The 27,931-nt window shown below is 36.5% G+C and overlaps 1 protein-coding gene across 2 annotated transcripts in view; it reads left to right on the top strand.

Moving 5' to 3' along the window:
• Positions 1-23,438: 23,438 nt before the first annotated feature.
• The window catches only part of PLA2G4A (phospholipase A2 group IVA), a 165,250-nt gene continuing 160,757 nt past the window's right edge, over positions 23,439-27,931 (top strand). For both annotated transcript variants that reach the window (XM_060088500.1, XM_060088499.1), the window contains exon 1: positions 23,439-23,525. The gene's annotated coding sequence lies outside the window, so the exon portion shown is untranslated. The remainder of the gene's footprint in view (positions 23,526-27,931) is intronic.

The raw sequence follows: 27,931 nt of genomic DNA, 5'->3' as shown, positions 1-27,931 counted from the left end.
CCACAATGTTCATTGCAGTACTATTTACAATAACCAGGACATGGAAGCAACCTAGGTGTCCATCTACAGATGAATGGATAAAGAAGATGTGGCAATATATACAATGGAATATTACTCAGCCATAAAAAGAAATGAAATTGAGTTATTTGTAGTGAGGTGGATGGACATAGAGTCTGTCATACAGAGTGAAGTAAGTCAGAAAGAGAAAAACAAATACCGTATGCTAGTACATATATATGGAATCTAAAAGAAAAATTGGTTATGAAGAACCTAGGGGCAGGACAGGAATAAAAACACAGATGTAGAGAATGGACTTAAGGACACAGGGAAGGGGAAGGGTAGGCTGGGATGAAGTGAGAGAGTGACATGAACCTATATATACTACCAAACATAAAATAGATAGCTAGTGGGAAGCAGCCACATAGCATAGGGAGATCAGCTTGGTGCTTTGTGACCACCTAGAGGGGTGGGATACGGAGGGTGGGAGGGAGATGCAAGAGGGAGGAGATATGGGGATATATGTATATGTATAGCTGATTCCCTTTGTTATAAAGCAGAAACTAACACACCATTGTAAAGCAATTATACTCCAATAATGATGTTAAAAAAAATGATTGAATGAAGAGATTTGGGACTTCATGAAATTTGGCCACTCTGAATAGTCACAACAACAAACAAAATTGTATAATATCAGTAATAATTGGGATCCTATTTCATTTGAAAGTCTACTTTTTGTCTCCTAAGGAGAAATCATAAAACAGTGATAGAAATGAATGTAAGGATTGAAATAAAAGAGAGATAATAATAATTAGTATAAAACTCTTGCAGTGTAGCAAGGGAAAAATAAATGCATATGGTTAGAGATAAAAAAATTAAAATCAATACTAAAAATTACAATATGGTACAGCTTGAAAAAACTAATAAAGGACATGATTGCAGGGTACTCTCATTTGAAGATGATTAGAAAAGACTTTGAGAGTAGTTTTTAACCAGAACCTGAAGGTGATGATGAAAATAAATTCTTATCCTATAGCTAAGTCTAGGTAAGGACAAACATCAGTAAGTTTGGTTGAAGGATGACAATTAAATGTTGTTGGCTAAAGCAGAGGGGTCAAACTGATGACTAATAAAATATTAGTTAAGGTTTGGTATGGGGAAGATAATGGATGACCTTCAACTTTAGGCTCATGTGGATCTAGGGTCTTGTGTGGCAACCAGTGGAGCAGATCATAAAAGTTTAGAACTAGGACCATATAACCCAGCAATCCCACTACCGGGGATATACCCAGAGAAAACCATTATTCAAAAAGACACATGCAACCCAATGTTCACTGCAGCACTATTTACAATAGCAAGGTCATGGAAGCAACCTAAATGCCCATTGAAAGATGAATGGATAAAGAAGATGTGGTACATATATACAATGGAATATTACTCAGCCATAAAAAGGAATGAAACTGGGTCATTTGTAGAGATGTGGATGGACCTAGAGACTGTCGTACAGAGTGAAGTGAGTCTGAAAGAGAAAAACAAATATTGTATATTAACACATATATGTGGAATCTAGAAAAATGGTACAGATGAACTGGTTTGCAAGGCAGAAATAGAGACACAGATGTAGAGAACAAACGTATGGACACCAAGGGGGGAAAGTGGCAGGGGGGTTGTGGTGGTGTGATGAATTGGGAGATTGGGATTGACATATATACGCTAATATGTATAAAATAGATAACTAATAAGAACCTGCTGTATAAAAAAAAATTAAAAAAAATACAGTCTCTTTATTGGAACAACCAAACACATGCCTTGATATTTGTGGTACATTTATTTATCTGGCAAATGCTTTTTCCTCTAGGCAAATAAGCAGAGAATATGCTAGAAACAAACAAAAAAAGAGTTTAATACTAGGAGTCAGCTGAAAGCAGAGGAATCTATTGTCTGTGAGAGTCAGGGGAGCAGGAATTTATGGTCCACTGACAGAGTAGAGATATTCATTCATTCATTCACTCATTCCTTAATCTAGTGTTTATTGATAATTTGCTATGTTCCAAGAAATGGTCTAAGCACGTGGATGCAATAAGGAGTAAAACAGACATGACCTCAAACCTCACGGAACTTACATCCTAGTGGAAAGAGTCAGAAACAGATGAGAAAAAATACCAGATAACAATTGCAATGCCAAAATTACAGTGAATAATATGGAAGAGAGACTGAGTTGTTCTCTCAAATCTGGGGGTGGGGAAGGGAGGTGAGTAGGAGAGGGCCCTTTGAAGACGTGACATTTAAACAAAGACCTGATGTCAAGAAGGAGCCACGCACATACACAGAGGGATGTGTGGCTGGGATGCGCACAGTCTTGTGGAACAATTCCCAGCGGACGACTAATTCCAACACCCCGGGAGGCCAATGTGGTCAAGAAGGAGTAGGAAAGAAACAAATGGAAGGATCTTGGGAACTTAAACCACAATTCTGAAGTATACAGAAGCAGAGAACTAGGTCAGAGAGAACGTGTCCAGAGCTGGGTATGGGCGAAGGTGTGGGATTCAGTCACTGATAAACTGGGCAAAGTTAGAATTCAGTAGTTTGTTGTAAGTAAGGAACCAGAAGTTAACTTGGATCTGAGGCAGTGTTTTCTGGTGGAGGTATTTATAATAATAATAACCACAGTTATAGTGATCTACCCGTATACCTCTGACAGCCTTTTGTTCTCTCTTTGCCTTTATAGCTTTAACTCATTTTCGCCTATTGGTTGAAATCAGGCATCCCATTCTCTTGACCCAACTCCCCAATTTTGGTCAACTTTAGGATTCCTTCCTCAGGGTTCCACTAGTACACAGCGTATTACTATTCCCACATAGTCATGTTGCTTTATGCTTATATTTTTATATTTTGCTACTATGTGAGGTTTTTTCAGGGTGAGGGATTACTTCTTTTTCTTTATATTCCAAGTAACTGACATGAGCTCTGGCACAAAGAAGTGCTCAATATATAATTTTGGTTGAATAAATGAATGAAAAAATGAGTAGGTGATGGCTTACTTAAATCCTCTGTGAAATTAGGCAGGGCAAATGTACAAAATAATAGTAGTTAAATGCGTGAGTATGTTTAATACATGCCAGGTGCTATACTTGCATTATGTCTGTAAATTCTCATAGCAAGTCATTGTGGTGGAGAGTGAAATCATCTACCTTTCAGAGATGAATAAACTGCAGCTCAGAATCAATAAAGAGCAGCAGCAAGCTTATAGCCCTGGTGATGGGCAAGGCTGGGAAACAATGCTGGATTCTTTCCACCACTGTGCTTATCTTATCCAGTTAGCCCAAGATCACAGCACAGAGGGTGTTAAAATCACAGACCTGTGCAAGAAGGAAAGTTTTCTGTGCAGGAGCAGACAGTTACTGATTGCTATGAATGTTTTTGATTTACTAGGCAGTGGAGAACTATTTGAGATTTTGAATGATACTATAAATGCAATATGCTATGATGGAAATGATCTTTGAGATAAATATTTTCACTGCTCTGGCTACTTTGTACAGGCTGAATTACAGAGAGACCAGTTGGTGTTTATCACAGTTCTTCCAGATGGGGAATTATGGAGAATTAGTATTGTAACCCTAGAACTAGAAAAGAAAAAATAATAATATAAGAGATACTGAGCAGGGAAAAAAATGAAAAAACTTAAAATTTCATTAAATGTGGGATAACAAGGAGAGAGATAATTCAAATGTAACTCTAGAATTATGAGCCCATGGATCTTAAGAGCACTAGGGAATTTGGGATATCATCTAATTAGAGGAATGTGCTAAATGCTGCTTAAAATTGATTACAGTTTTTAGATATCCTAATGGTCCACGTAAAAATCATGGAATGGATGAATGCATATTAGTGCACAAGTCATGTCTCAGTTCCTCATCTTTAAATTGGTAAGAATTTTCCTAGGTGATTTTGAGGGTCATTGTCCTCTCTGAATTTGTAAGTTTCTTGTGAATTGAAGCAGTTTCCTTCTTTTACATGCACCTCCCTTTCCTTCCCTCTTCTTATTTCAAAATAATGGCCCTGAAAGTGATCATTATCTGGCTGAACAAGTATGTTTAAAAATAAGTATATAGGGCTTCCTTGGTGGCGCAGTGGTTGAGAGTCCGCCTGCCGATGCAGGGGACACGGGTTCATGCCCCGATCCGGGAGGATCCCACATGCCGCGGGGTGGCTGGGCCCGTGAGCCATGGCCGCTGAGCCTGTGCTCCGCAACGGGAGGGGCCACAACGGTGAGAGGCCCGCGTACCGCAAAAAAAAAAAAAAAAAAAAAAAAAAGTATATAATCAGAAAACTTTCCCAGGTTTTATACACATAAAGTGCTTTTTTTTTTTTTAAGTTTGCAAGGCCTGAAAATGTCTGTGGCTGCTTCTTTTTTTTTTTTTTTTTGAGGTAGTTCACATTTTATTTTTTATTTTATTTTATTTTTTTAACATCTTTATTGCAGTATAATTGTTTTACAATGTTATGTTAGTTTCTGGTGTATAACAAAGTGAATCAACTATATGTATACATATATCCCCATATCCCCTCCCTCTTGCATCTCCCTCCCACCCTCACTATCCCACCCCTCTAGGTGGACATAAAGCACCGAGTTGATCTCCCCATGCAATGTAGCTGCTTCCCACTAGCTATCTGTTTTACATTTGGCCATGTATATATGTCAATGCTACTCTCTCACTTCGTCCCAGATTACCCTTCCCCCTGCCCGTGTCCTCAAGTCCATTCTCTACGTCTGCATCTTTACTCCTGTCCTGCACCTAGGTTCATCAGAACCACTTTTTTTTTAGATTCCATATATATGTACTAGCATACGGTATTTGTTTTTCTCTTTCTGACTTAATCACTCTGTATGACAGATTCCATGTCCATCCACCTAACTACAAATAACTCAATTTCATTTCTTTTTATGGCTGAGTAATATTCCATTGCATATATGTGCCACATCTTCTTTATCCATTCATCTGTTGATGGACACTTAGGTTGCTTCCATGTCCTGGCTATTGTAAATAGTGCTGCAATGAACATTGTGGTAGCTGACTCTTTTTGAATTATGGTTTTCTCTGAGTATATGCCCAGTAGTGGTGTTGCTGTGTCATATTGTAATTCTATTTTTAGATTTCTAAGGACCCTCCATACTGTTCTCCATAGTGGCTGTATCAATTTACATTCCCACCAACAGTGCAAGAGGGTTCCCTTTTCTCCACACCCTCTCCAGCATTTATTGTTTGCAGATTTTTGATGATGGCCTTTCTGACTGGTATGAGGTGATACCTCATTGTAGTTTTGATTTGCATTTCTCTAATGATTAGTGATGTTGAGCATCCTTTCATGTACCTCTTGGCCATCTGTATATCTTCTTTGGAGAAATGTCTATTTAGATCTTCTGCCCATTTTTGGATTGGGTTGGTTGTTTTTTTGATATTGAGCTGCATATGCTGCTTGTATATTTTGGAGATTAATCCTTTGTCAGTTGCTTCGCTTGCAAATATTTTCTCCTATTCTGAGGGTTGTCTTATTGTCTTGTTTATGATTTCCTTTGTTTTGCAAAAACTTTGAAGTTTCATTAGGTCCCATTTGTTTATTTTTGTTTTTATTTCCATTTCTCTAGGAGGTGGGTCAAAAAGAATCTTGCCGCGATTTATGTCAAAGAGTGTTCTTCCTATGTTTTCCTCTAAGAGTTTTTTTTTTAAGGTTTATTTATTTATTTAATTTAGTTTTTGGCTGCATTGGGTCTTAGTTGTAGCACGCGGGATCTTCACTGTGGTGTGCGGGCTTCTCTCTAGTTGTGGTGTGCAGATTTTCTCTTCTCTAGTTGTGGCATTCAGGCTCCAGGGTGTGTGGACTCTGTAGTTGTGGTGCAGGTTCCAGAGCATGTGGGCTCTGTAGTTTGCGGCTTGTGGACTCTAGTTGAGGTGGGCAAGCTCAGTAGTTGTGGCACGCTGTCTTAGTTGCCCCGCGGCATATGGGATCTTAGTTCCCCAACCAGGGATCAAACCTGTGTCCCCTGCATTGTAAGGTGGATTCTTTACCACTGGACCACCAAAGTGGTCCTTCCTCTAAGAGTTTTACAGTGTCTGGCCTTACATTTGGGTCTTTAATCCATTTTGAGTTTATTTTTGTGTATGGTTGTAGGGAGTGTTTTAATTTCATTCTTTTACATGTAGCTGTCCAGTTTTCCCAACATCACTTACTGAAGAAGCTGTCTTTTATCCATTGTATATTCTTGCCTACTTTATCAAAGATAAGGTGACCATATGTCCGTGGGTTTATCTGTGGGCTTTCTATCCTGTTCCATTGATCTTTATTTCTGTTTTTGTGCCAGTACCATACTGTCTAGCTTTGTAGTATAGTCTGAAGTCAGGGAGCCTGATTGCTCCAGCTCCATTTTTCTTTCTCAAGATTGCTTTGGCTATTCAGGGTCTTTTGTGTTTCCATACAAATTGTGAAATTTTTGTTCTAGTTCTGCGAAAAATGCCATTGGTAGTTTGATAGGGATTGCACTGAATCTGTAGATTGCTTTGTGTAGTACAGTCATTTTCACAATGTTGATTCTTCCAATCCAAGAACATGGTATATCTCTCCATCTGTTTGTATCATCTTTAATTTCTTTCATCAGTGTCTTATAGTTTTCTGCATACAGGTTTTTTGCCTCTTTAGGTAGGTTTATTCCTAGGTATTTTATTCTTTTGGTTGCAATGGTAAGTGAGAGTGTTTCCTTAATTTCACTTTCAGATTTTTCATCATTAGCATCTAGGAATGCAAGTGATTTCTGTGCATTAATTTTGTGTCTTGCTTCTTTACCAAATTCATTGATTAGCTCTAGTACTTTTCTGGGAGTATCTTTAGGATTCTCTATGTATAGTATTGTGTCATTGCAAACAGTGACAGTTTTACTTCTTTTCCACTTTGGATTCCTTTTATTTCCTCTTCTTCTCTGATTGCTGTGGCTAAAACTTCCCAAATTATGTTGAAAAATAGTGGTGAGAGTGGGCATCCTTGTCATGTTCCTGATTTTAGAGGAAATGGTTTCAGTTTTTCACCATTGAGAATGATGTTGGCTATGGGTTTGTCATATATGGCCTTTACTATGTTGAGGTAAGTTCCCTCTATGTCTACTTTCTGGAGAGTTTTTATCATACATGGGTGTTGAATTTTGTCAAAAGTGTTTTCTGCACCTATTGAGATTATCATATGGTTTTTCTCCTTCAATTTTTTAATATGGTGTATCACATTGATTAATTTGCAAATATTGAAGAAACTTTCATTCCTGGGATAAACCCTACTTGATCATGGTGTATGATCCTTTTAATGTGGTGTTGGATTCTCTTTGCTAGTATTTTGTTGAGGATTTTTTGCATCTATGTTCATCAGTGATATTAGTCTGTAGTTTTCTTTTTTTGTGACATCTTTTCCTGGTTTTGGTATCAGGGTGATGGTGGCCTCGTAGAATGAGTTTGGCAGAGTTCCTCCATCTGCTATATTTTGGAAGAGTTTGAGAAGGATAAGTGTTAGCTCTTCTCTAAATGTTTGATAGAATTCACCTGTGTAGCCATCCGGTCCTGGACTTTTGTTTGTTGGAAGATTTTTAATCACAGTTTCAATTTCAGTGCTTGTGATTGGTCTGCTTATATTTTCTATTTCTTCCTTGTTCAGTCTCAGAAGGTTGTGCTTTTCTAAGAATTTGTTCATTTCTTCCAGGTTGTCCATTTTACTGGCATTATAGTTGCTGGTGATAATCTCTCATGATTCTTTGTATTTCTGCAGTGTCAGTTGTTACTTCTCCTTTTTCATTTCTAATTCTATTGATTTGAGTCTTCTCTCTTTTTTTCTTGATGAATCTAGCTAATGGTTTATCAATTTTGTTTATCTTCTCAAAGAACCAGCTTTTCATTTTATTGATCTTTGCTATTGTTTCCTTCATTTCTTTTTCATTTATTTCTGATCTGATCTTTATGATTTCTTTCATTCTGCTAACTTTGGGGTTTTTTGTTCTTCTTTCTCTAATTGCTTTAGGTGTAAAGTTAGATTGTTTATTTGAGATGTTTGTTGTTTCTTGAGGTAGGATTGTATTGCTATAAACTTCCGTCTTAGAACTGCTTTTGCTGCATCCCATAGGTTTTGGGTCATCGTGTTTTCATTGTCATTTGTTTCTAGGTATTTTTTGACTTCCTCTTTGATTTCTTCAGTGATCTCTTGGTTATCTACTAGTTTATCATTTAGCCTCCATGTGTTTCTATTTTTTACAGATCTTTTTCCAGTGATTGATATCTACTCTCATAGCGTTGTGGTCAAAAAGATACTTGATATGATTTCAATTTTCTTAAATTTACCAAGGCTTGGTTTTGTGACCCAAGATATGATCTGTCCTGGAGAATGTTCCATGAGCACTTGAGAAGAAATTGTATTCTGTTGTTTTTGGATGGAATGCCCTATAAATATCAATTAAATCCACCTTGTTGAATGTGTCGTTTAAAGCTTGTGTTTCCTTATTTATTTTCATTTTGAATGATCTGTCAATTGGTGAAAGTGGGGTGTTAAAGTCCCCTAGTATAATTGTGTTACTGTCGATTTCTCCTTTTATGGCTGTTAACATTTGCCTTATGTATTGAGGTGCCCCTATGTTGGGTGCATAAATATTTACAATTGTTATATCTTTTTCTTGGATTGATCCCTTGATCATTACGTAGTGCCCTTCTTTGTCTCTTGTAATAGTCTTTATTTTAAAGTCTATTTTGTCAGATATGAGAATTGCTACTCCAGCTTTCTTTTGATTTCCACTTGCACGGAATATCTTTTTCCATCTCCTCAGTTTCAGTCTGTATGTGTTCCTAGGTGTGAAGTGGGTCTCTTGTAGACAGCATATATACGTGTCTTGTTTTTCCTTTCCCATATTAGAGAAGTTTTCAACTATAATCTCTTCAAATATTTTCTCAGACTCTTTCTTTTTCTCTTCTTCTTCTGGGACCCTTAAAATTTGAATGTTGGTGCATTTAATATTGTCCCCAATGTTTCTGAGACTGTCCTCAATTCTTTTCATTCTTTTTCTTTATTCTGCTCTGCTGTAGTTATTTCCACTATTTTATCTTCCAGGTCACTGTATCCGTTCTTCTGTCTCAGTTTTTCTGCTATTGCTTCCTTCTAGAGAATTTTTAATTTCATTTATTGTGTTGTTCATCATTGTTTGTTTGCTCTTTGTTTCTTTTAGGTCCTTGTTAAACGTTTCTTGTATTTTCTCCATTCTATTTCCAAGAGTTTGGATGATCTTTACTATAATTACTCTAAATTCTTTTTCAGGTAGACTGCCTATTTCCTCTTCATTTCTTTGGTCTGATGGGTTTTTACTTTGCTCCTTCATCTACTGTATATTTCTGTCTTCTCATTTTGCTTAACTTACTGTGTTTGGGGTCTCCTTTTTGCAGGCTGCAGGTTTGTAGTTCCCGTTGGTTTTGGTGTCTGCCCTCAGTGAGTAAGGTTAGTTCAGTGGATTGTGTAGGCTTCCTGGTCGGCAGGACTGGTGCCTGTGTTCTGGTGGGTGGGGCTGGATCTTGTCTTTCTGGTAAGCAGGGCTGCATTGGGTGGTGTGTTTTGGGGTGTCTGTGAACTTTGTATGATTTTAGGTAGCCTCTCTGTTAATGGTTGGGGTTGTGTTCTTGTCTTGCTAGTTGTTTGGCATGGGGCATCCAGCACTGGAGCTTGCTGGCCATTGGGTGGAGCTGGGTATTAGCATTGAGCCGGAGATCAGTGGAAGAGCTCTCACCAATTGATATTACATGGGTCTCTGGTGGTCCAGTGTCCTGAGCTCAACTCTCCCACCTCAGAGGCTCAGGCTTAACACCAGGCAGAGCACCAAGACCCTGTCAGCCACATGGCCATGTATGTGGGGGAGTTTCTTGACTTTTTGGTAGTCTGAGGCCTTCTGCCTGCGTTCAGTAGGTGTTCTGTAGGAGTTGTTCCACATGTAGCTGTATTTTTGATGTATTTGTGGGGAGGAAGGTGATCTCCACGTCTTACTCCTCCGCCATCTTGAAGGTCCCCCTGTGACTGTTTCTTGTCTTTGGTAAGCATTGCTCCACAAAACCACCTGCTTTTCTTTCTTTTTAAAATTTAAATGAAATTTACATGTTTTTATTTTAAATTTTTAAATTTAAACGAAAATTGAACCCACAGTTATGAGGCTGTTTTCTATTATGGTTTCCTCCACTGTAATCATTTGATAAAACTCTTCTTCTGTTTACCTTACTTTCATTAATTTCACTGCAGACACCCTCACAAATGGCTAAGGAACTCTACTGTCATCAATCACCCAGTTGAGGTATGTTGCAGAGTGTTAAAATTTCATTCTAGAACCTTAATATGAGAAACAGAAGCATACTAGTTTGTGTTAATTATGGTCCTGAATTCATTGTGCCTTATCTTAAAAAAAAATTCAACCAGAGTTTGGGGAGCATAATTCAGAATTTGGTAACACAAAGAAGAAATGTTATAGGAAAACATGTTATTATCATATATAAAATGCAGAGCAGTGGAATCTTGGAAATTAAGATACTGATTTATCACACTGTTTCTTGAATTAATTGAGATCAGTTATCAAAACTAATAGAATAAAAAATAACAAGACAAAAGAGCTTAGAAACCTAAGCAGAGGGAATTCATTCATTTCAAAAGATCTATTGCATACCAGTTATTAACTTATGCGGCATCATGTTTTATATAGTTTATACAGCAGAATAAAAAATAGACAGTCCTTGCCCTCCCCAAGAGTGTAGTCTAGAGCATGAAACTATAGGAAATGTAGGCACTGCATAAATGACTTGAAGTGTTAAGATGGAGAATTGCAGGGGAAATAGAAGGAAAAGGAGATAAGCCTAGTTTGTTTGGGTAGAGAAAGTTGGGTGTTGGCCTGGTAAAATCTTGTTGGAAAAAGGAATCTTTAAATTGAAAATTGAAGTTAAGTAGATGTCAGCAAGGCAGAGATGTTGAGAAAGAAATGGGATTTGTGGGAAGGTAATTAGACAGTCAAGAGTATGAGATATTCTTGGAATTGAAAAAAGTCCATTTAGCTCTGGAGAAAAGAGAAACAGATGACACTTATTGAGTCAAGATATTCTGAGACCATGTCAAAGAGAATGGGTAGCATTCCAGAAGAAGTGGGGAGACATTGAAGGGAATTGACAAAAGATTTCTGTACTGCAGTGATCATGATCATGTTAGCTGCTATTAGAGAAAGATTTGGAGGAGAAATGAGTGAAAGTTGGGAACATATATGTGTATATCTATATGTGCCTCTTAGACAATATGTCTACCAGGCAATAAGGTAGATTGTATTAACTGAAGAAAGAGCAAGAGGAAGTTTGGGATAATGATTTATCACATTTATGCAGCCTGGTGAAGTGTTCTTTCTTGATGACAACACTCATTATGAGATTGCAAACATTTGTACTGCTGGAAGTGTTCCCTAGCCTTTCTGGATAGGGTTCAAAATTATGGTTCCCAGACCTTTGGATATCAGGGATCAAAAATTACTTCCCTCTCCCCCTGCAAACAAAACAAAACAAAACAATAACCCAAATAAAAATTTGGATTGCCATTCTAACACCAAACTTTAAAGAATACAATCTCACAGGAAATGGTAAGCCTCTCATTCCTCTGAAAGGATGGTTAATAACATTTTTGTGCATAAGATTTTCTCATTTTTCTAGTTCTATAGTTCACAAAGCTATAACATTTTGTCTTGTTCAGAGTAGCCCAAAGACTGAATTTTGTAAACCTCAGCTCCACCTACCACAGAGACAGGATAAAAACTGGTATTGCCTTTACCTGTGAATCAAACATACCCAAAGTCACTTAAGAATTTGAAAAATGCCTTAATTCCACACCTGTGTCTTTTAGGATAGACTAGAAGGGGCTTAACCTCTCTTACCGAGAAAGTGGCAGAGTTGCTTATTCATTGGAGGAGAGCAGATGTTTCTCAGAGTTTTCCTTTGTTTAATAACTACTAGATTTGTAAATATACCCCTGGAAGACACAACACAGTTCTGATGAGTCATCGTGCTTTCATATAAGGGTGCTGAAAAGTAACCTCAGAATAGGAACAGAAACTTAAAACCTCTTATTTTAAGACTTCCCTGACTTGTGGTATTTTTCTAAGGAACATACATATACAATAAAATAGCTGCATATATATTAATATATATTGAAAATATTTAGAAAATAAAGATCCAGTGAGTGAGCATCTCTGAAAATGTTTGTTTCATACACACTGTATTTTTGCTTTCACTTTATTCTTAATTAAAGTAGTTCTTCTGGTGGAAGAAAACTTTGGGAACAGGAAAATGTAATTTTTGTTTCTATATAAAGCAGGCTTAAGAAGGTCTGAGAGTTTAGTCTTAACCTGGAGAGGAATGACACTAGCATACTTCCCACTAGCACATCAAGAGGAGTATTTCCAGAAACTTGAACTTCTTGCTTCCTTCATCATTCCTTAGATATTTTAGAGCAGAATAAATGCTATTTTTACTAGGTAAAATCCTGCCTATGTACAATGTGATATTTGTCAAACTTGTTTTAAGTTACATATGTTAAAAAAAAAAACAATAAAAATGCCATGGGTTTCGAAATCAGGAAGACTTGAGTCTGGATCTCTGCTCTAGCACTTAGTAACTTACCTTGAGCAATTTAGTGAACGTGTACCTTAGTTTCTCATTTATATGAGAATATTATTAATTATTAATTAATGTGGATAATACCCTGTTTTAGTGCAGTTGAAAGTGAACGAAACAGCATCAATATGTTTTCTGGACCCTCAATAAATGATTACTATTCTCTTCTCATGTTCATTCTTCTGGTTCTAGTATCCAACCCTCCCTTTCCACCTAGGTCCCTTTGGATGTACTGGATGTTGGATATCCATCTGCCTGATCTAGAGTGTTCTCCACAGGAAAACATACAAATGTTAACTTTCCCATTGCTTCTCAGATCAAAGTTTGCCTCTTCCATTAATTGTGGATTTGAACTGAGTTTTAGTTACAAAAATGTTTAACAACATTTTGTTTATAATAGTGGAAAATGTTGGAAACAGCATAATATCTTAAAATAAGTTATCCTTTAATAAATTCTAGTATACTCATATATTGTAATATTACATACCATTAAAAATATCTTATTGGCATGGAAAAATTTTTCCAACATGCTGTGGATAGGGAAAAATAGAAATAAAGCAATGTATACAGTGTAATGATATGAAAAATCATATGTACATGCATAGAATAAAAAACCAGAATGATATACAACAAATATTAACAATTGTTCTCTCTGGATGGTGGGATGTGTGATTTTTTATTCTCTTTCTTCTAAATAACTAGGCCAGTGGCTATGACTTCTGTAAGACAGGATGTAAGAAATGTGACATTTCTTTTATTTTCCTAGTCAAAGTTAAACTGCTCCTAGTCCCCATCTGGCTAGGACATTTAATTTCAAGCATTACTGAAACTTCTTTCCTCTTAAAATTATCCAAGTTTGTGCAAGTGTCCTGTGGATCTTGTAAAGTTCCAATCATTTAAATAGAATCTTCACGTTTTGTTGTATTCCCATTACCCATGATAAGCCCATGCCCAAACCACATCATGCCTTTAAATCTAAGAAATTTTCTCTTTCCTCTGGGCCCAGCTTGAGTCCTACAAACTCCTGCAGATATAGTCCAATGTTACCCTAGGCACTGTGCATTTTGTAATCCCAAATCTTTTCATTCCTCCTCAAATTGTTTTTCTTATTTTCACATGGCAAAATTGTTTCCCACTATGAATAAACTGGCTTTCTTATTCAGGTATTAATTTATGATGTAAGTGGAAATTGGAAGATGAAATCTAAATATACACTATTAAACGCATACTTATTACGTATCACTATGTATTACTTATATACTACTATGTAATAATATGTATTATTATTGTATAAGGCACTAGAATCCTTAATTTTAAATGGAGTCTCTGAACCATCAATCTTATACAAATTATCTTCTACCATGCGGCCAGGTAGCCATTCCCCAGAAGTCTTGCTACCTGCTCTTGATCTGAGGGATTGGGTTACCAGCACTCTGTAAATAAACAAATCACCTGGATCCTTTCTACCTTGTCTTCACATTTGCTCCCTTTCATAATTCCCTATAAGAACTTGCACTTTGCAAACATATTGGGAAAAAACATGGAGGAAAGTGGGGAGTACAGGGGAGTAATCTTCTCCATGCTTTATAGTGGCTGCTTTAGTGGTTATACTTCTTAAAAGGTTATTTGTTAAGGGAACACAATATCATGATTTGGAGTAGAGAATAAAAAATACCCACAGCCCTGAGAACTAAACACAAAAGGATGGCACATGCATTTTCAAAATGTTCAATGGTGAAATTTTTACCTTTCTAATATGAATTTTTTTTCAGAAAAACAGCTATCAGGGACCAAAACAAAACATGTGTTTATAAAAACTCAAAACTTTCCCATTTCTTATTTACTTGGGAGCTTTTTCTTTGACTTCTAAGGCTCAATTAATTTATCTGTAAATAGGCAATGGGAAAGAGCTATAGAAAGAGATATGTAATTTGAAGTCAAAGGTTTGGTTTAAACTTTGATGTTCACTTTTGGGTAAATTACCTACTCTGCAAGGCTGGGGCAATGCTACCAGGATGCCCAGTTAATCCCAGAGGTTACATGCAACTCCATCGGATGACTCCAGTACACTGGGAAGAGTTTCTTCTCTAAGGAATCATGTCTGCCTCTCCGAGGACTTAAAAGCAGAGGACACATTTTATAATCCCAAATCTCCTTCCCCAAATTGTTTTTCACAACTTTCAGTTGGCAAAACTGATCCCAGCTAAGAATAAACTGACTGACTTGTTCAGACATAACTATATGAGGTAAGCAGCAATTTGAAGCTTAAATCTTAATAAAACATTAAATACATACCATGTATAAGACATTGTCTCTAACTCTAGATTGAGTCTCTGAATCATCAGTCTGTTACAGATTATCTTCCCATACCATGTGGTTTGGTTTACTCCTGGAGTTGAGTTTTGTCAAATTGTCTCAACCTTCCAAATCATCTTTCTCATCTTGATAAGTCTCCTCCCCTACAGGGAGTTCACCATTCCTTCTTGACACAGTAATCACTCAGGTTTTCCCCCTCCTCACATTACTGTCTCCATTCTTCAGTCTATGCTGCTATCTTACTAAATACCAGGTTAATAAGGCCATTCCCTTGCTAAGAGCCAAGAAACCAACACCCATCTCTGACTCTCAACTACCATATTCAAAACAGAATAGCGCAACTAACCACTACCATCTTTGATAGCTGGGAAATTTCTTTCTTTCATTCTTTCTTTCTGTCTTTTTTTTTCAGATTTGCCATTACATTTATTTATTCTCTTTTTTTAATTTTATTTTTTTAATTGAAGTGTAGTTGATTTATAATGTTGTGTTAGCTTCTTTTTTTTAAAAATTTTTGGCTGCGTTGGGTCTTCATTGCTGCGCACGGGCTTTCTCTAGTTGCGGTGAGTGGAGGCTACTCTTCATTGCGGTGCACGGGCTTCTCACTGCAGTGGCTTCTCTTGTTGCAGAGCATGGGCTCTAGGTGCGCGGGCTTCAATAGTTGTGGCATGTGGGCTCAGTAGTTGTGACTCGCGGGCTGTAGAGCACAGGCTCAGTGGTTGTGGTGCACAGATTTAGTTGCTCCGCAGCATGTGAGGCCTTCCTGGACCAGGGCTTGAACCCACGTTCCCTGCATTGGCAGGCGGATTCTTAACCACTGCGCCACCAGGGAAGTCCCATTGTGTTAGTTTCAAGTGTACAGCAAAGTGATTCAATTATATATATATATATACACACACACACACACACACATACATACACACACACACACACACAGAGGACCTACCTATACAGTAGGTCCTTGTTGGTTACTATTGTATATATAGTAGTGTGTATGTGTTAATCCCAAACTCCTAAATTATCCCCCTTCCCCTTTCCCCTTTGGTGATGGCTGGGAAGTTTCTTCTTCATCACAGGAAAATGTCTAAATTCCTCCATCTGTTTTTCAAGAATTAAAAAAGCTGATCTCCAGTGTACATTTCTGAACTGCTCTCCCCACAAACTCTTCTCCTTTTAGAACTGCCTTTGCACTTCCTCCCAACCATTAATTCCTGCCTTTGCCTTTGCTGCTTAAATTGCTCACAGCTACCCATCAAAATCCAATCTTAGTTTCATGGCCCAGTTTTGATTTCAGATTTAATTTAGTACTTCGTTGTCCCTTCCTCACTCTAGCACTTCCTGTTCAAGACACTTGTAATGGCTTTTAGTCATATATGTCTTTCATGTTTCATGTGTCAATACGGGTTTCTGTGCTTGTACTTGCTAGTTCTTCTGTCTGAACATTCCTCCCACACTGTTTTCATGACTGGTTGGCTTATTCTCATCTTTCAATCAAAATGTATCCTCAGAGTGGTCTTTCCTGGTCTTTTTTTTTTTTTAAGTCATTATCTTGTTCATCTTGTTCCTTGACTCCCCTGTGCACTAAGATGTGTGCTACATGAAAATATGGACCTTGCCTATCCATTTCTCTCTCTCTCCAGTGCCTAACCATATGCTAGGCACAGGATAAATAGGCAAGATGCCCGGGGAATGGCTATATGGAGTCCTTGGTAAAGTTGGGTTATGTCTTTAGAAGTTCTCAGGACCAATCTTGGCATAGAAGCAGCGTAAAAGCTTACCTTCAAGGGATGAAGTGACTTGGCCAATGGGCCTATCAGTAGTAACCTGTGCTTACTGAGTTTAATTTTTGTCTCCCCAAGTGTATTACAGAATTTGTAAAGGATCTCCTAGCACAGACATTTAAAAATCATTGTGAATGAGTGATCAGATGAATGAATCATATTTATTGGGTGAATGGATGCTGTTTACTAAACACATATTAACTCCAAAGAGAATGCTGTGTAAAGATTGGTGGAACATTTCAATATAATGACCATACATAACTTAAGCCATGCATTTATTACAAGTAGCAGAATGGCTGTTAAGGGAATTAGAAATATCTAGAGAGCCAAATGAAAGGGAGATAGTTTTTCTAGGACTACGATTTATAGCAAAATAATCATACCTTCTTCTTTCTCCCTATTTTAGTGATAAATCAAAATATTATCTGATATTGCAGTGCTTTCTTTAAATGTAGCAAGTTATAAGCAGTAATGGACTTACAACTGTTTAGGATATTAGTATAATATTTTATTTTTATTTCAGTTCTTGGACCACTGCTATTTTCAGGAAAGTAAAAATACCTCAGTAGTGTATTAATTAGGAAATATTTAAATTTGTTGAGTCAACAATGTTTTCTTTAATAGTCCTATCTATCTGTAGAAAACAGTTGGATCATTTTGCTAATTGGAATGAATTAGATTAGCAGAAATTTTTATTTTTTATAGCAGCTTTTGGATTTTTGCTGTGGTTATAAATTATCAAATTTTACTCTATCCTAAAAAATAAATTTGGGATGAACTGGGATTTAAGCCTAGATTATAAATGTAATGAAATTAAATTTAGTTATGTGACTATTTTTGTTATTTCGGTGAAGATTAAGAGTTGTCTTTATTGTGTTTCCAATCAGAGAAAAATTTTATATATATATGGATTTTATATATATATATGGAATGAAGGGAAACAGATTTTTCCAAAGAGAACATGTTGGTCTTGATAACGTATTTGAAAAGTCAAATAGCAAAAGTGCTTTTGAGGTACTTACTCACTGGTTTTATAAACATAAGTATAGGAATGCTATTATCTTCATCCTCTAATAGAATCCCTCTACTGACATCATCGGAACTCAGTTAGTTGAGGAACTCTGGACATTTGCTTAGCAGTAATTCTTCCTAATCAGGATTGCCTTCAAAGCAAAAGACATGTGCTCAACCTCTCAGATGGTTGCCAGTACATTTAAATTCCAAGAGCACAGGAATTTTTGAAACCCTATAAAGTGTCTGCAAGTCAGTTTCTGAGCTGTATGATTGGGCTTGTGCCCATTCTGACAGAACTGGTGAAATTAGACATGCGCTTGCTTTACCAAATTTAGAGGGATCTTGGAGAGCAGAAAACAGCTCGTACATTATTATTATTATTATTGAAAATAATTACATTTATTATAGTCCCTAAAGTCAAGGGTCTTATTTTTTTTAAATAGATCTTTAGTGAAGTATAACTGCTTCACAATACCGCACTAGCCTCTGTTGCACAACAAAGTGAATCAGCCACATGCACACATACATCCTCATATCCCCTCCCTCTTGAGCCTCCCTCCCACCTTCCCTATCCCACACCTGTAGGTCATCACAAAGCACCGAACTGATCTCCCTGTGCTATGCTGCTGTTTCCCACTAGCTAACTATACATTATTGCCACACGTAGGTAAAATGAATTAGGACAACTTGGTTTTGTCAAAAGTTCCTGAACATGGTGTATCTGTAGTCAAATTTTCTACTGTGTATTGAGTCATGTTAATCACTGACAATATGACTCCATTTGTATAATATAAATTTGTAAGTCAGGGATTTGGCTGATTTGGGATAGGCTGAAAAGATGGTCAAACTAAACAAAAAAAAAAATACACTGAAAAAATTGTTGGACAGACTTGGATTGAAATCCTGGCTTCACTACTGATTTTGTGTGCTTAGGATTCTATATAAAGACAGTAATGCATAATTTCATGAATATAGTGGTTAATGATACTGCAAATGTAGTGATAATACAAAGTATATGGCCCAATATAGGCTCTATATAAGGAGCAACAATGATATTACTTTTGCTTTATTTGGTGTAGTCCTCTTAATATACTAAAAAAAAAAAAAACAGAGGAAGAAAAAGTTTAATAAAGTAGTAACAATCTGCCTAACATGTTCAATTAAAAGAAGAATAATTAACACGGGGTGGGGAAGAGGAGGGTGGGACAAACTGGGAGATTAAGATGGACATATATACACTACCACGCACAAAACAGATAGCTAGTGGGAACAAGCTATAAAGCACAGGAAGAGCTTCCCTGGTGGTGCGGTGGTTGAGGATCCACCTGCCAATGCAGGGACAAGAGTTCAAGCCCTGGCCTAGGAAGATCCTACATGCCACAGAGCAACTAAGCCCGTGCACCACAACTACTGATCCTGAGTTCTAGAGCCCGCGTGCCACAACTACTGAAGCCCGCGCACCTAGAGCCCATGCTCCACAACAAGAGAAGCCACCTCAATGAGAAGCCCATGCACCACATCGAAGAGTAACCCATGCTCTCTGCAACTAGAGAAAGCGTGTGTGCAGCAACGAAGACCCAACGCAACCAAAAATAAATAAATAAATAAATAAATAAATTTATATAAAAGAAAGAAAAGCAAATGAAGCTCAGCTTCGTGCTCTGTGACGACCTAGATGGGTGGGATGCGGGTGGGAGGGAAGTCCAAGAGGGAGGGATTATAGGTATACATATAGCTGATTCACTGCATTGTACAGCAGAAAGTAACACAACATTGAAAAGCAATTATATTCCAAATAAATAAATAAATAATGTAAAAAAATGAACTATTAAAAAAAGAATAATTAAGAGAAAATTATTGCTTCCATTTTTCAGGTCAAAAATATTGATGCAAACATATGAGTATAGTAAATGTACATTGAAGGTACAGATGATGAGTCCTAGTAGATATTTAGCTATTAAAATAGAGTTCTTATTGTTCATAAATATACTATCTCTAGATCTGTGCTTTCAACACAACTAAGTTTTATTTATTTAAAAATTATTTAATTAAATTTATTTATTTGGTTGTGCCATGCAGTTTGTGGGATCTCAGTTCCCCGACCTGGGATTGAACCCTGGTCATATCAGTGAAAGTCTAGATTCCTAACTGCTAGGCCACCAGGGAACTCCCACGAAATCTAATTTTTAAATTGATTGTAAATATATTTTAATTAGGATCCATTTCACCCTTATCTCTGATTAGCTTCATATTTACAGGAATTTTATTTGTGTCAGGGCATAAAAAAAATAAACTTCCTCCTCTTTAGTACGGATGGAAATGGCAGTAGGGTGGCAGTAGGGTGCTATTTGGGTGTCAGGTTTAAGACATCTTTGAACCTAATATCATGGATAACAAATTCAACAAATATCCTTTGAACTCCTAATATGTTATGGACTTTGTGTGCCAAGAGGGTTTACTACAATTAAGAAGGCTTGTTTCCTACCATCATGTAGCATAAAATATTTTTCCTTTAATAAGTGTTCTTACTGAAACTGAAAGATTAATTATGCTGGAAAGGGGAGTGGGTAGAGAAATTTTCCAGACAAGGTATAATTGAGCTAAGCCTTGCAGAGTAAGTAGGGTTATTTTAGTAGAATTTAAGGGAAAGGTGTGCAAGGAGATTAGTCTCTGTGGTAGTCTGAATGAAAGATGAGAGTTAATTAGCTGGTTGCCAAAAAATTCACAAGTGAGAATTACTTTCATTTTCTTTGATTGGGGTGTCTTCCTAACTTGATTTTGTTAATACATAAAGGGAGGAATGACTCATATTAGTTGTATTCATAGACAGATAAAAAGTAAGAATACCAATTTATTGTTTTACTATCACTATAGTTGCATTATGAACTAGAACATGCAAGTGTAGCAGTGGAAAAGAGGGACATATTATTATAAGTAAATTGGTTAATTGGTGACCACTGAGAACCTTCCCTGTTTCTATCTGCAATCTGGATTAGATTCCCCGTTCAGCATACCATGCTGGCTAATAATTTTCATTGGATATATGGATTTAACTACCAAACAGTATCTCATTCCTCAAGTCCAAGTAAGTTTATGGGAGACAAATCACTTTCATATGGTTAGAATACAGGATAGGTGAAGTGGAAGCAGTGAAAAAGACAATAGAAAGCAACTGCATATAGAGGAAGAAAAATCAATCATGAAAACTTCAGGTTTTTCTTTTCTGCTTTTCAAGCCATGGGTTTTGACAAGTAGGTACTTTCTTGTAGTTAATTTGGCCAGTTTTTAGGCCATTCCTTTTGTTTAATTATCCAGGGCTTAAATTAGCTTAATATCCTCAGTCTATATTTTTGAAAATATTGATAATTAATGGTAAAGGGCCTGAAACTTATTGACTAGCAATAACGCACAAGGTGGGATTGGACTCAAAGAGGCTGCTACATACTCAGTTTCAGATGGGTCCTACCTGTATTCCTTCTCCTAACAGATCTTCTTGATGGATAGGCCTGGAAAAGAGGGGTCTTCCGACCAATTCATCCTACAGACTGAGGCAGGCTATGAAAGCAGGGGCTTTCTTACCTAAGGTGGAGATTCTTGAACTCGTAGGCTAATGTTGGAAATATTTTTGGAGGAACTAGGACAAAGTAAGGATAGTCAATCTGAATAGGTATCATTCATCTAGGGGTCTATGTAAACAATGAGATCATAGGTAGTGAGCCAAACTGAACTGAATGTGGGCAATGGGAGGTGGTCTGGATATCCATTCCAGAGAGGGAGAGACATACCTGCAGTAGATTTTATTCACTCTAAGGATGGAGATAAGTCAGCCCAATTTAGTAAGGCTGAAAAGAGGCAAATATCTCCCCATAGGTTTTAACCCTAGCCATAACATATCCTGAAATTCTCTTTGAAAGTATTTAATCAAAACTTTTTCTTATATTTAACAGATTACACACTATTGGATATCCCCTCCAAATAGTGAGCTACAACTTTTTATTATCAAACTGATTCGAGCACTGTGAAGCTGCTTTTCAAAGGAGTCCTTCTTCACCAGGGTCTTAGGATGACTGTGCCCTGCAAAACATATTCTTTCTTTACCTGGGGAAAAAGGTAAAAAAAAACAGTAGTTGCTCTCTGTTCCTCTACTTAGCACACTTAACCTTTCAGAAATTCAGGATCTTCTTTGGAAAGAAAACAATCTTGACTTCCTGAGACACCACAGGCCTTTTTTTAGGAAGGTGAGACTGATAGTATAACAGGTGGAATTTATAGGAGAAAATCAAGACAAAAAGGAGTTGAATTCTGAGCTACAGAAAGTAGATAATCCAGAAGATTTAATGATGGGGTCTGCAGAAATTATATTCTTTGAAAATGTTATAAGAGAGATAGGAGAGTGTGCTCAGTGTTAGATTAAAGACAAAATTAGAAGATCCTGTGTTTGAAAAACAAGATACACTAAATGAATGTGTCAGTCTTTAAAAACACTAATTTTTTGTTTTGTTTTGTTTTAAGATTTTATTTTCTTGCGGTAAGAACAATTAACATGAAATCAACCCCCTTCAGTTTTTAAGTGTACCCCACATTATGGTTGACTATAGATATAATGTGGTACAGCAGATCTCTCCAACTTCCTCATCTTGCTTAACTGAAACTTTATGCTCACTGATTTGTAACTCCCCATGACCCCCTCCCCTCAGCCCTTGGTAACCACCACATTTTTAATTTTTTATCTTCAAATATATTTAGTTGCTCAGCGTTTGATATTCAGAAAAAGCTAAATGTAATGACTAATTATTATGGTGTTCATATTAGCTACAGATTAATACTAAAAAGTTAGAATTAAACAGTCACTTATTCTTTTTTTATAAATGAAATTGATTTTAGTAATATAAGTTTTTTTGGCCATGCCCTGTGACATGTGGTATCTCAGTTCCCCAACCAGGGTTTGAACCCATGCCCCCTGCAGTGGAAGTTGGAAGTTCACAGTCTTAACCACTAGACCACCAGGGAAGTCCCTGGTCATTTATTCTAACTTTGCAAAAAAAACCCAAAAAACAAAATAACCCCTCAAGTTTCTGTTATAATTCATAGTTAATTGCATGATAACATCTCATGGATGATTGATAAAGAATAAAAAGAAAGAAGTCATCTTGTAAATACACTAATTGATTCTTGCAGAATTTGGATAAATTTAAACAATATACCTTCTTTGTTACAGTGATATCAGGTATTTGAATTTACTTTGCATATTTCTAATTTAACCTGATTTGATTTCCCCCCCTAAATCTCAACATATGTGTTACATTCTCCAGTATGCTCTGGGTTATCCATCTTTTCAATTGAGTTCTTACTTGTTTGGAAAAAAAGGAGGAAGCAGTAACTACTTAAGGACAAGAAGTATTTTCAGACACACACATACATAGACTCCATGTAATTTAGGACTGTTTAACTTACATATTATTTAAGCATGTTTTCTGACTTCAAACTCCTAGTTCTGTTAAGTAAACATTTACATTTAACATATTAGCTGCTCTGAGTACAACGCTTTTCCTCCCTTCCTCCTTAATTCCACCTTAACATATCTGCAAAGAGGAAAGGAAACCAGCTCACATTTTAGCCCCTCCTACCAAGGATAAGACTTGAACTTCTCTGTGGTCCCGGGCTGAGAAAGGATCCTGACAGAAAGCTAGAGGCGTAAAGGAGCCTGAGGAATCTCATTGTAAGTCTGGGAACTGTAAGCAATATATTTACTCTTCCCTCGCTCGCTCCACTTCTCTCTCCCGCCCTCCCTAGCTTTTAGTTTGTATCTTGCTTGGAAGGAAGAAAGGACGAAGGGAAGCCTAGGATTCACCGCTGCGAAAAGTCTGCACGTCCTCTGAGTTTTGAAATGAGATACAGATGAGGGACCTTAATTTCCTTCTAACAAATGCCAGTTTGCTTTCCGGGGTCTAAATGCACTGTGGAATCCGACGATAAGGATTTCCTTCATGTACAGCGCCGAAAGAAAGCGAACGTTCAGAAAGGCAGTAAGGGCTCTACTTAGCGCTCCACGTGATGTCACCCGGTGGTTGCCTATTCCCATTATTAAGCAGCCTGCTCTTTGACAGCCCTAAGGATCTTTAGGGAAGAAATTTATCAACTAATTTAAGGTTTAATTAAAAAATAATCATTTCGGTTACTTATGCAAAGCATTCCTGGGTATTTAATGTGTGGCAGTGTTATGCAAAAAAACAAACAACATTGAAAAATTAATTGTATACTGACTGGTATTCTGATTCGTCCTTCTAAGTTATTTGACATGCCAGGAGAACAGAGCTCGAAACAAGATATTGGAAAAGATTTGCTCAAATAAAAAAGCTAAGTTTTGAGTGTGAATACTATTTTAGTAATTTTGTATTGGAAGCATTTGTAAAAAAAAAAAAAGGCATTTGGATTTGAAATAATAGTGGTTTAACTTATTTAAGTTTCCTAAAACTTGCACTCATTTAAATCTTAAAATTAGTCATTTTTACCTCAAAAACTAGGACAAGAAATGCTCTTTATGTTTGTTGATGATGTAAGCACTTATTCATCTAAGGCAGATGGAGAATACTAGAGGCGGACCATTTGGATGGGTGTCAGTTCTAAGTTATGGTATTTGCATATATGACCCTTTGGGTTCAAGGAGAATTTCTGTTTTGTTTTGTGTCTGTTTGCTGCATAAATTTGGAATTGTAGCCTAAGAGATGTTTGCAGGGAATAGTAGTGAAAGAAACCTTGTTAAGAGTTTTAAAATTATGTTCTAGAGATCTCTAGACCTTGCCAGTCAAGTTTGATATTGGGATTAAACAACAGGTATTTGTTTCTTTCAGTGAGCAGAGGAAGAGTTAAATTTTAAATTAAGCAATAACTGTGAAATGCATAGAGAAGTGTTTAATCTGCATTTGCTCAAAGCAGCTTTACAAACTTCCTGTAGGGGAAGCACATTTTATGGGACAAGAAACTAAGAAACTTATTTAGTAATTTTCCTTGTCCCAATTAAACATAAATGAAAAATATCTCAAAAGTGACTTGCAATGTTAAAATGCTTTCTTTCTTTCTTTCTTTTTTTTTTTACATTTTACTTTTATCAGTTTCTTGCTAATAGTACCTGATAAAGGTCATCCCACAGAGATACTTTGGCCTGTGTTTTCAACCCATCAGTATCATTCCTAGTGTCTCTGCTTAGAAAGCAAAGTCATAAAATGAAATCATTTGCATTAAAAAAATATGTTCCAGGAATAAAAAAGAGGAAGACAGAATTAGCTGTGTTTCCTTTTCCTCTCTTACGTCTTTTTATTTACCATCAGTTGTTTTCTTCCTCTTGCTTGCAGATTTTATAGCATTAGCTGTTCTCAGCTTCTTCTTTTTTGTTTGTTTTATGACAGACCCTTTTACAAATCTTATGAAAGCTGTAGACTCCTTCCTAGAATAATGACACTTATGGTCCTCAAACATGCACAAATTTTGAAATGCCTTTAGGAATTTCACAAATCCCCCAAAACGATTCATGTCGTGTGAAAGCATTGTATTTCTTAGAATTTCAGAGCTTTCTGATGATTTCAAATAATTAGCAAGTTATTTTACTTATGAGTAAAGAACTGGCTTACAGTGAATATTGCACGTATTCAATTAGTGTTCTGGAACTCTAATTGGTGTAATAGAAAAACTACTGCCTGGAAACCAAATGACCTAGATTCTAGACTCCACCCCGATAGTAATTAGCTGCACAATATTAAGCTTGCCATTTTTCTGTAACATCTGATACTTTTTATTGCTGAATGCAATAAGTAAAACATAATAGGGAAGTAAGATACAAGTTATTTTTTATTGGATTGTGGGATGTCTATATTTGCTGCTTTTGTTCCAAAATTCCTAATGATATTTCCCAGCATAATTATGTTTTATAACATTCTTGTTTATTACAAAGATAGTTCATGCTTATTGTTTAAATCCTGTTACATATAGAAATTGCAAAGAAGAAAAGGAAAATTGAACATATAGTCCCTGCCAGGGGTAACTACTTTAAAAAATTTTATTTATTTATTTATTTGGTTGTGCTGGGTCTTCGTTGTGGCAGGCAGGCTCCTTAGTTGCAGCTCGTGGGCTCCTTAGTTAGGGCAGGTGGGCTCCTTAGTTGTGGCACATGGGCTCCTTAGTCGAGGCAGGCTGGCTCCTTAGTTGTGACATGCAAACTCTTAGTTGCAAGGGGTAACTACTTTTAAAATTGTATTCATTCAATCAAAATATTTATTGGGTAACTAGCATGCATAAGCACAGAGACAAGAAATTCATGTATATACATCTATTTACGCTTCTAGACATTTTTCTACACATACACTCACATGTAGATTTTACAAAGTTGTGATCACACTTGTTAAAAGATAAACTGAGGCACATTAAAACTTTTGAGTTCACTTGAGCAAAAATTGATTGGCATGGGGCAGTGCCCAGCCAGAAGTGGTCAGGAGTACTTCACTGACATGATATGTGGGAGAGAATTTTATAGAGAAAAAGCAGAAGCAAAATAAGGAATTTATGGATTGGCTACAGCTTAAAGCTTAGTTGGCTGTTTGTGAATGACTGTCCTTAGGTTTCAATTTTGTACCTTCAAGGCATTTACCAGCTTAGATTTTGGTTTGCTGATGTAGGCTGCAGTGGCATTAGAGTCACCTTAGTCTAATGGCCTCCTTGTTTAATTAATTTAGCACACTGCTGATGCTGTTTCATAACATGCTTCCACTCAATCATGAGATTTTCTCTTAAAACATATTTTTATATTCATGTGTTATTTTATATTCATTCATATCTTAAATATTACTAAGTCCCTACTATGTGTCAGCCACTATGCAAGTGATGGCAATCTAGCCATGAGCAAGAGAGTATGGTTCTAAGATGTAATTTTTAGTCTATGGAAATGTTGTATTGGCTGATTATAAATTGCTGGATATTTAGGTGGATTAAAGTTTTCTACTATTATAAATAGTGTTTCATTTAGGACCTCAATATAAATGTTTGTATACATCTTTGTTTATTTCCTTTGGATAGATTCTTAAAATGCATCTTTCAAGTTCTAACAAAAGTTCCACTAATTACAGGTTATGAGATCATAAGCCAAATGCTTTACCAAAATTTTCTTTTCTCAGCTGTAAAAGAATAATAATAATAATAATAATAATTGAGTATTTGGAGGATTTAAAAAGCATTTAGCAAAATATTGTAGAGTACTAGTTATTATTTTTGCCATTTTGCTCTTGAGAAAGATTGGATCCATTTATCAGTAGTATAAGAGAGTAGAATTTCCCTAAGCCAACATTGTGTTATCACTCAAACAGAACAAACAACAACAAATCCAAAAACTGAGACAATTGTTATATGAAAATGGTATCTTGTTTAAATTTGCATTTTTTTTCAGGAATAAGGTTGAACAATTTTCATGGTGGACACTTGTATGCCTATGTTTACGCATTGCATCTTTCAACGTGATTTTTAAATGTTTTTTCAGTTTTAATTTCTAATATGGTAAATATCAGTGGATATAACTCACATAATCAAAGGCCCTTTGAGGTCCTCAATAATTTTGAAGAGTGTTAGGGGCCTTAACATGAAAGGCTAAATTTTGAAATGGAAATAGAAATTCTGTAAACATTGCTTTTTTCAAGTTTAGAGGATTGTTCTTATTGTTTCCTGATACCTTTGCTTTAACAATGGGTGAGATGCATAGAAAAATGAAAGCAAGTCATTTTTATTCTCACAGTCTGTCATCTTCTACAAAATTCAGGGAGCTTGAATAGGTTTCCGAGAAGAGGGCCAAAACCCTTGTAGAATCTCCCACAGCTTTAGGAACATCCAGGCTTGCTTAATGCAAGAAGATGGAGCTAGAGATAGGTCTAAAGGTTACAGGATGATTCTTTTGAAAGGTTTTGTAAGAAAAATGGTGTCCATGTTTGTCAAGAAACAACTTAGAGAAAATGAATATAAGCTTTAGGCCATTCATCTTGTACTCCTTGGCAACTAGGGCAGTGACAGTTGGGAGAACCAAAAGGTTGGTTCAGGGGTTCTTTCCAGAGAAGACATTAAATAGAGCAGATATTGTTCCTGCCTTTT

The sequence above is a fragment of the Mesoplodon densirostris genome, chromosome 2 (genome assembly GCF_025265405.1).
Source record: "Mesoplodon densirostris isolate mMesDen1 chromosome 2, mMesDen1 primary haplotype, whole genome shotgun sequence".
In the NCBI taxonomy this organism is placed as follows: domain Eukaryota; kingdom Metazoa; phylum Chordata; class Mammalia; order Artiodactyla; family Ziphiidae; genus Mesoplodon; species Mesoplodon densirostris.
This window is presented reverse-complemented; position numbering and strand designations above follow the sequence as displayed.